The 10754-nt window shown below is 42.5% G+C and overlaps 1 pseudogene; it reads right to left on the reverse strand.

Annotated features, from left to right (window-relative positions):
* Window positions 1-7692, reverse strand: part of LOC112221318 — a 46759-nt pseudogene extending 39067 nt beyond the window's left edge.
* Between the last annotated feature and the right edge of the window lie 3062 nt (window positions 7693-10754).

Below are 10754 nucleotides of genomic sequence, written 5' to 3' on the forward strand. Positions count from 1 at the left end.
GATGCCATCTATTTTGCACAAAGCACCCCCACAACATGATGCTGTCACCCCCATGCTTCACGGTTGGGATGGTGTTCCTCAGTTTGCAAGCCTCCCCATTTTTCCTCCAAACATAACTTTATGGCCAAACAATCCTATTTTTGTTTCATCAGACCAGAGGACATATCTCCAAAAAGTATGATCTTTGTCCCCATGTGCAGTTGCAAACCGTAGTCTGGCTTTTTTATGCAGTTTTGGAGCAGTGGCTTCTTCCTTGCTGAGCGGCCTTTCAGGTTATGACGATATAGGACTCGTTTTACTGTGGATATAGATACTTTTGTACCTGTATCCGCCAGCATCTTCACAAGGTCCTTTGCTGTTGTTCTGAGATTGATTTGCACTTTTCTCACCAAAGTACGTTAATCTCTAGGAGATCGAACGCGTCTCCTTCCTGAGTGGTATGATGGCTGAGTAGTCGCATGGTGTTAATACTTGCGTACTATATTGTTTGTACAGATGAACGTGGTATCTTCAGGCGTTTGGAAATTGCTCCCAAGGATGAACCAGACTTGTGGAGGTCTACAATGTTTTAACTGAGGTCTTGGCTGATTTCTTTTGATTTTCCCATGATGTCAAGCAAAGAGGCACTGAGTTTGAAGGTAGGCCTTGAAATACATCCACAGGTACACCTCCAATTGACTCAGATGTTCTAAATTAGCCTATCAGAAGCTTCTAAAGCCATGACATTATTTTGGGGAATTTTCCAAGCTGTTTAAAGGCACAGTCAACTTAGTGTATGTAAACGTCTGACCCACTGGAATTTTGATACAGTGAATTATAAGTGAAATAATCTGTCTGTAAACAATAGTTGGAAAAATGACTTGTGTCATGCACAAAGTAGATGTCCTAACCGACTTGCCAAAACTATTGTTTGTTAACCAGAAATTTGTGGAGTGGTTGAAAAACTAGTTTTAATGACTTCAACCTAAGTGTATGTAAACTTCTGACTTCAGCTGTAAATAGACATGAAAAACTAGTCACGTTAATAATGTTTACATAATGTTTTACCAATTTCATATGTATATACTGTATTCTAGTCAAGACCATCCTATTCGACCTGTGCTGTACATACAGTGCATTGCAAAAGTATTCATCCCCCTTGGCGTTATTCTTATTTTGTTTCATTACAACCTGTAGTTTAAATTGATTTTTATTTGGATTTCATGTACTAGACATACATAAAATAGTTCAAATTAGTGAAGTGAAAAAAATTACTTGTTTCAAAAAAGTATACAAAATTTTAAAAACGTAGAATTGGTGCGTGGATATGTATTCACCCCCTTTGCTATGAAGCCCCTAAATAAGATCTGGTGCAACCAATTACCTTCAGAAGTCACATAATTAGATAAATAAAGTCCACCTGTGTGCAATCTAAGTGTCACATGATCAGTCACATAATCTCAGTATACATACATCTGTTATGAAAGGCCCCAGAATCTGCAACACCACTAAGCAAGAGGCACCACGAAGCAAGCGGCACCATGAAGACTAAGGAGCTCTCCAAACAGGTCATGGACAAAGTTGTGGAGAAGTACAGATCAGGGTTGGGTTTAAAAAAATATCCAAAACTTTGAACATCCCACGGAGCACCATTAAATCCATTATTAAAAAATTGAAAGAATATGGCACCACAACAAACCGGCCAAGAGAGGGCCGCCCACCAAAACTCACGTACCAGACAAGGAGGGAATGAATCAGAGAGGCAACAAAGACACCAAAGATAGCCCTGAAGGAGCTGCAAAGCTCCACAGCGGCGATTGGAGTATCTGTCCATAGGACCACTTTAAGCCATACACTACACAGAGCTGGGCTTTACAAAAGGGTGGCCAGAAAAAAGGCATTGCTGTAGAATAAGCAAACACATTTGGTGTTCACCAAAAGGCATCTGGGAGACTCCCCAAACATATGGAAGAAGGTACTCTGGTCAGATGAGACTAAAATTGAGCTTTTTCGCCATCAAGGAAAACGGTATGTCTAGCACAAACCCAACACCTCTCATCACCCCAAGAACAACATCCCAACAGTGAAGCATGGTGGTGGCAGTATCATGCTGTGGGGATGTTTTTCCATCGGCAGGGACTGGGAAACTTGTCAGAATTGAAGGAATGGTGGATGCCCAAGGAATAATGGATGCAAGAATGGGCTGCCATCAGTCAGGATGTGGCCCAGAAGTTAATTGACAGCATGCCAGGGCGGATTGCAGAGGTCTTGAAAAAGAAGGGTCAACACTGCAAATATTGACTCTTTGCATCAAATTCATGTAATTGTCAATAAAAGCCTTTGACACTTATGAAATGCTTGTAATTATACTTCAGTATTCCATAGTAACATCTGACAAAAATATCTAAAGACACTGAAGCCGCAAACGTGGTGGAAATTAATATTTGTGTCATTCTCAAAACTTTTGGCCACAACTGTATGTGAACACCCCTTCAAATTAGTGTATTTGGCTATTTCAGCCACACTTGTTGCTGACAGGTGTATAAAATTGAGCACACCGCCATGCAATCTCCATAGACAAACAAACATTGGCAGTAGAATGACCTTATTGAAGAGCTCAGTGACTCAACGTGGTGCTGTCATAGGATGCCAACTTTCCAACAAGTCAGTTTGTCAAATCTCTGCCTTGCTAGAGCTGCCCCGGTCAACTGTAAGTGCTTTTATTGTGAAGTGTAAATGTCTAGGAGCCACAACGGCTCAACCGCAAAGTGGTAGGCCACACAAGCTTACAGGATGGGCCCGCCAAGTGCTGAAGCGCGTAAAAATAGTCTGTCCTCTGTTACAACACTCACAACCAAGTTCCAAACTACCTCTTAAAGCAAAGTCAGCACAAGAACAGTTTGTCAGGAGCTTCATGAAATGAGTTTCCATGGCCAAGCAGCCGCACACAAGCCTAAGATCACCATCTGGAATGCAAAGAATCAGCTTGAGTGGTGTAAAGCTTGCCGCCATTGAACTCTAGAGCAGAAACTCGTTCTCTGGAGTGATGAATCACCTTTTTACCATCTGAAGAAAGCTACCTGCCTAAAAGCATAGTGCCAACTGTAACATTTGATGTTAGAGGAATAATGGTCTGGGGCAATTTTTTCATGGTTCGGGCTAGGCCCCTTAGTTCCAGTGAAGGGAAATCTTAACACTACAGCATACAATGACATTCTAGACGATTGTGTGCTTCCAACTTTGTGGCAACAGTTTGGGGAAGGCTCTTTCCTGTTTCAGCATGACAATGCCCCCGTGCACAACGCGAGGTCCATACAGAAATGGTTTATCGAGATTGGTGTGGAAGAACTTGACTGGCCTTCACAGAGCCCTGACCTTAACTCCATCAAACCCCTTTTGGATGAATTGGAACTCTGACTGCGAGCAAGGCCTAATCGCCCAACATTGGTGCCAGACCTCAGTAATGCTCGTGGCTGAATGGAAGCAAGTCCCCGCAGCAATGTTCCAATATCTAGTGGAAAGCCTTCCCAGAAAAGTGGAGGCTGTTATTTAATGCAAAGGGATGACCAACTCCATATTAATGCCCATGATTTTGGAATGAGATGTTCGACGAGCAAATGTATTAATGTTCTCAGTAAACATTGGAGATTAAATATAATTCACGTTGTCAACAATCTAAGCCAACCCTGTCTGTTTTGCCCCATAGTTGCGTATGTGTCTGTTTTGTTGCTAAACACCCAACCCGTCTATAGCATTGGAGTAAACCGCTGATTTACACTATTACACAATGCTGTAAACCAGTGTTCTTCATTCCTTTTACTGGGCCCACATGGATGTACTTTTTTGTTCTAACCCAGCACTACCAATCCTGATTCAGCTAATCAAGGGAAATGTTTCAACATATAGTTAATAGGGCTGACTTGTGCACTACACTGAGTAGATTGTCTGCTGAAGCCTTTAGGCTAAATCACCTCAACTTCCATTGACCGAAGTATAACAAGTCCTTATCATTAAGCGTTTAGAGAATCTATACAGCTCTTATCTCAACCATCATGAACTAGTTGATGAGCAAGTAGTGGCACTTTACCCTTTCATGTTAGCCTCATATCATGCTGCTTCAAAAAGGCCACAAAGGCTATTTGACCAAAAGCTTACCCACAATAAACTGACATTTGCATTGACACCAAGTAAGAAGATGCTCTTCATCCAAGCAGGTACTCTACTCCAGTGGTTCCCAACTTTTTTGTTGTTGCTCTGCACAGAGTACCCCTGATGTACCCCCTCATGTGAATTTTACCAGTAAGTCTGTGGTTTCATGAGTCTTCAAGTATCTCCTGTGGATAGGCCAAGTACCCCCAGGGGTCCTACTACACCTGGTTAGAAACCCCTGCTCTACTCACCAACATCCTCAGCCAGTATGATGCTGGTGAGTCTGGAGGAATGTGTGGAGCAGGCCTGGAGAACAGCTCTCTGGGAATACTGTCTGCTGAGGTCAGCCTCTACAGCCTCGATGCTAGCCACCTCTGGTCTGGTGGAAGACCTGGAGGTACGAAAGGTACTGTATTCAGACACTCTGGGGACAAAATACGTTTATAGATAAATACTTCTATTTATTCAAAACAAACGCATTTTGCTGCATCTGGTTGCTTTCTGTCCTCTTCAGCAAAACCTGGTGAGCATAAATCGGTCTAATAAATCAGATTTTGCCCAAGGACATGTTGGAAGCTGTTATCTAATGACAGGAAAGAATAAAAATCTGTTTTGACAGGAAATGTATATGATTGATTAGGCACAGATTCTAAAATGAAAGGCATAAAGTTGATTGAGTATTTATAAACTTGTACCATCAGCTCTTGTACCGTCAGCTTTAAGTCACTCAAATATTATACAAATAAACATTAGACATGGGAAAAAGTATAGAATTGAAAGAAAATTAGCTTTAACCCGCAAAATGTTCTATGCACCACATAGGCAAAATGTGTAGAATTGCAGGAAATAAGCTTTAAACCTGCAAAATTCTCTCACCAAACAAGAGTGGTACAGTGCTTGTGCCCATAAAAATAGAAGTGGTGCTGTCCAATGTAGGATTGGGGCCTGAGTGAAAAGGTTTGGGAACCCCTGCTCTAGCGGATACCGGACAGGTTATAGCGTTAATAGAGAACTTCACTTTCCATGAAACAAAATCTTTCTGATTTACTTGACTATACGCCACAGTGTAACAGTTCATGTTGCAACGCGTCCCACACGACCTATGATTAAGATATGAAAGACGATACCTGCGTGGACCAAGCAATACAGTTGTCTGTTTCCTAGCGATAATCTTTCTTTTTTTTAAAGATATTCACTTACCATCTGTAACAGCCTTCAGTTGCTTCCAATGTGAAGTTTATTCTGGTGCTTCGGGCAAGTGGTAATAACACTTTGGGGATATTCAACTTTGACGAGGCACTTGTGGTGTGAATTGAACTTGATATTAACAAAAACACTGATAGCGTATTCAGCGCAAAAATCGCGATTTCCGACAGCCAGATAGATTGCAGGTACTGCTATTATCAATATTTAAAAAAAATACAAAATAAAATATGTTAGAGGTTATAGCCAACTAGCCTACAGTGCAATAATTGAATATTTCTTCCACCCTCAATTATGCTAACGTTTCCGACACAGTGATCAACACCGGGTAACCTAATCGTTACAATGAACTAACATGACTACTGTAACCATTTCCTTCATCAAACATTCGAACCATTGATAGTTACCTTAGTTTCAATTTCTGACAATAACAGAGAGCGGCAGCCACATAACTTTGATACTTTCGCCGGTTCCTAAAAGTGTACGCCTTCAATTCAAATACCCTTCAAATCTCTTGGATAGAGTATACAGCAGACCTTCCCCTACTATCTAAGTTTAGGATAAAAAGTAATTTCAACAAAAATTATGTAGAAATTACAAATAATTAGAGCTGCAGCGTGCATGCTGGCTGGGTGTCAGTTGACGTCATTTACAAAGTAAAGTAGTGGATGTGATGCGAGGATGACGCTTTGTTAAAGATGCAGTAGTGCTCAGCTTTTAGCCCACCAGCAACATGCAGCGACCTACAGTATGTATCATTACCACCACAACTGGCACATACTTAATATTTTTTGTAATTTCCTACTCCCTATATATAGCCATGTTATTTTCACTCGTTCTTTTAATTCGTTATTCACTGTGCATTTATTCCTCCTGTCACAATTGTTTTAGTACATGTTTTATTATTTACCTTATCTTTAACTCAGCATTGTTGGAAATGGACCTGTAAGTAAGCATTTTCTTGTTAGTCTACACCTGTTATCCAGGAAGCAAGTGTCAAATAAAATTGGATTTGACTATACAGCTGAGCCACCTATTGAGGGAGAGCTCAATCAGTTTGATCATCGTAAATTATGGATGTTTGTTATAACAACAGGGCTATTATGTACAGGTGTGACTGGGATGGGTTACCATACCCCTAGTGTAGCCAATCTCAAGATATTCAACTACTGGTAGTCTGATACATAGAGTTCTACTGATACAAGCAATTATAGTGTGGTTTCAAAACACAGATTGTACTCATGTCTGTTTCTCTTTGACCCCAGACTTCTGAGGATCAGCGTACAGCATTAGTTAGTGAGTAGTGAATCATTCATTGTATATGTTGTTCATGAGGTCCGCAGGTCTAAACGACTGTCAGTAACCCAATTCTTCCTCTAACTACCAGCCTCTCTGCCTTTATTTCTCACCAGTCACCACCAGCAGAGTTAAGTACATGCATGTCCTATGGATTACCCATTTATATTAATTAGTGCCAATCTAAACCATGGCGTTAGTTGACACTGAAATGGGAACATAATATAGCTGGCCCCAACCACTTACGACTAGACGAGTTAAGTAAATTAGCTGGGAGCAAGAGAGGACGGCTCATAATAATAATAATACATAAGACGAACTGTTTCGGCTGGGAAGCATGCGGAGGCCTTTAAGAGGTCTGTGTTTGATTTTCTTGAAGTATTTGCTCCAGTGGTGGCTGGTGGCCAGCAACATGGGCACCCTTACAGTTGACTCACACAACTTTTCCCACCGAAACTACACAATCCTCTGTCCCATGCCCTACTGCACACTTTCTACATCTTGGAATCTCCCTCCAAACACACTTCCATGACATGACCATAAACTTGGCACCAAAAACACAGCAGTAGATTCGGCACAAAAGCTCTAACAGGATAACTGATATATCCTAACATGACTTTGTTGGGTAAAGACTGATACAGCACTTAAAAGGACAGACTGTGACACCTCTGTTTCACCATACTCCCCACTTGGCCTGTGTCACACCAAACGATGGGAGTCACAAACACCAGGACTCTTTCATTTCAATTGCTCGACCTTCACACTTAACACAACCTGAGAAATCACTCCTTTCAATGGTGCCTTATTCCTAAGAGCAAGGTAAATAACAGATCTTGACCGAGTTGCGTGGCATGGAAACAAACATCACAAGTCCACTTCAGGTTACCTTCCATGTCCATCGATGCAAGGCTCATGCTTTGAGCTCCTCGCAACACCTTCCACCTCACTTAAATCTCCCTCATTCACTTCCATTTCACCTCCAGAGCTCGGTCTGGTGGACATCTCACTCTGTTTGTACTTGATCCCAGTCTTCTTCGACACATCATCTCCACTTTTAATCGCCATCTTCATCAAATTAAGATTACGTCTCTTCTTCAAATCTCTTCTTCCTCTTCCATTCCTCCTCCGAAATCCATCTTCCCTTGTTACTGTCCCAATATTCCTCTTCTTCCAGATTTGCTAGCGGCCCTGTGGCATGCCGACTTAACTCCATCTCCCTAGTCAGTCAGCTGACCGTCCATCAATTCCGGGACAGGGTTCCGGTCTGGAAGCATGCTTTTGACTGCACCTACGGTATTGACCCTTGGCACTCACATCCGTAACCATTAAGTGCTTTGAAAGGCTGGTCATGGCTCACACCAATACCATCATCTAAGAAACCCTAGACCCACTCCAATTTGCATACCGCCCCAACAGTTCCACAGATGATGCAGTCTCTATTGCACTCCACACTGCCCTTTGCCACCTGGACAACAGGAACACCTATGTGAGAATGCTATTCTACTACAGCGTTCAACACCATAGTGCCCTCAAAGCTAATCAATAAGCTAAGGACCCGGGGACTCAACACCTCCCTCTGCAACTGGATCTTGGACTTCCTGACGAGCCGCCCCCCAGGTGGTAAGGGTAGGTAACAACACATCCGCCACGCTGATCCTCAACACGGGGGCCCCTTAGGGGTGCGTGCTCAGCCCCCTCCTGTATTCCCTCTTCACTCATGACTGCACGGCCAGGCACGACTCCAAACCATCATTAAATTTGCCGATGACACAACAGTGGTAGGCCTGATCACCGATAACAACGAGACAGCCTATAGGGGCAGCCTATAGGGAGGAGGTCAGATACCTGGCCTTGTAGTGCCAGGACAACAACCTCTCTCTCAACGTGATCAAGACAAAGGAGATGATTGTGGACTACAGGAAAAAGAGGACCGAGCACGCCCCCATTCTCATCGACAGGGCTGCAGTGGAGCAGGGTGAGAGCTTCAAGTTCCTTGGTGTCCACATCACCAACAAACTAACATGGTCCAAGCACACCATGACAGTCGTGAAGAGAGCACGACAAAACCTATTCCCCCTCAGGAGAATGAAAAGATTTGGCATGGGTCCTCAGATCCTCAAAAGGTTCTACAGATGCAACATCGAGAGAATCCTGACTGGCTACATCACTGCCTGGTATGGCAACTGCTCGGCCTCCGTCTGCAAAGCACTACAGAGGGTAGTGTGAATGGCCCAGTACATCACTGGGGCCAAGATTCCTGCCATCCAGGACCTCTAGACCAGGCGGTGTCAGAGGAAGGCCCTGCAAATTGTCAAAGACTCCAGCCACCCTAGTCATAGACTGTTCTCTCTGCTACCACACGGCAAGCTGTACCGGAGGGACAAGTCTAGGTCCAAGAGGCTTCTAAACAGCTTCTACACCCAAGCCATAAGACTCCTGAACATATAGTCAAATGGCTACCCAGACTATTCACATTGCCCCCTCCCCTCTCCCCTCTCCACACCACTGCCACTCTCTGTTGTCATCTATGCATAGTCACTTTAATGAACTCTACCTACATGTACATACTACCTCAACTAACCGGTGCCCCAGCACATTGACTCTGTACCGGCACCCCCCTGTATGTATTATTTTTTACTGCTCCTTTTAATTACTTGTTACTTTTATCTCTTATTCTTATCCGTATTTTTTTAAACTGCGCTGTCGGTTAGGGGCTGGAAAATAAGCATTTCACTGTAAGGTCTACTACACCTGTTGTATTCAGCATTTCACTGCCTGTTGTATCCGGCGCATGTGACTAATAAGATTTGATTTGATATTCCATAAAAAATCAGCTGTTTCCAACTACAATAGTCATTTACAACAATAACAATATCTATGCTGTATTACTGATCAATTTGATGTTATTTTAATGGACAAAAAATGTGCTTTTCTTTCAAAAACATTGACATTTCTAAGTGACCCCAAACTTTGGAACGTAGTGTACATTTTACCTAAATTATTTTTTTTACTTATCTATTTATATTTTTTTTATTCTTAAAACTGCGTTTTTGGTTAAGGCCTTGTAAGAAAGCATTGCACTGTAAGGTCTACACCTGTTGTATTCGGAGCATGTGACAAATAACATTTGATTTGATTTAACTGAATCACGGCCAAGAAAGATAATTCCCATTGATGGCCCCATAGGGAAGTCAAATTTGATCTTCTTAGATCATCTACTAAGAGAATGTGTCCACACTCTTAATAATGCAACATGACAAGGCGATCTGATTAAACACAGTACAAAAATGTCCTTTTGTACAGTCACTGAACTATCTGAATCAACTTTTGGCTCTGCATGGTCATTATTATAGAATAAAGGTATTGCAAAAAGTCATTATTTTCCTTTCATTACTAGGCAAAGGTGAAGCAAATGTTTCAAGTCAAAGTACCTTGTGTACCATTGGATGCTGCTGAGGGGTATAATAATGGAATTAAACACAATTAAAATAGCTGTCAGTGACATCTAGGGGTGGAAACGTGTGCACTGCATGCAGTTGGACACCACCTGGTGAGATACATGGCAAGGTTAGGGATAGTTGCTTACACATCAGTGGAGGCTGCTGAGGGGAGGACGGCTCATAATAATGGCTTGAATGGAGTCAGTTGATTTTTTTATTTATCCTTTATTTAACTAGGCAAGTCAGTCAAGAACAAATTCTTATTTACAATGACAGCCTACCCTGACCAAATCCTTACCCAGACAAAAGGTGGATACCTAGTCAGTTGTACAACTGAAATGTTCTTCCACATGGCCCTCCGAATCAGAGAGGTGCAGGGGGCTGCCATAATCAACATCCACATTGGCGCCCAGGGAACAGAACCAGGGTCTGTAGTGATGGCTCTAGCACCAAGATGCAGTGCCTTAGAACACTGCATCACTCAGGAGCACAGGAAGGATGTGTTTCCATGTGGTTGATGCCATTCCATTAACTCCATTCCAGCCATTATTATGAGCCGTCCTCCCCTCAGCAGCCTCCACTGTTGCCATGTATTTACCAGGTGATGTATTCAACTACATGCAGTGCAACCCTTACCACCCCTAGATGTCACTTCAGAGCCTCCAAATGTGCAGGAATGGGTCATTC

This window comes from Oncorhynchus tshawytscha, linkage group LG22 (genome assembly GCF_018296145.1).
Source record: "Oncorhynchus tshawytscha isolate Ot180627B linkage group LG22, Otsh_v2.0, whole genome shotgun sequence".
In the NCBI taxonomy this organism is placed as follows: Eukaryota; Metazoa; Chordata; class Actinopteri; order Salmoniformes; family Salmonidae; genus Oncorhynchus; species Oncorhynchus tshawytscha.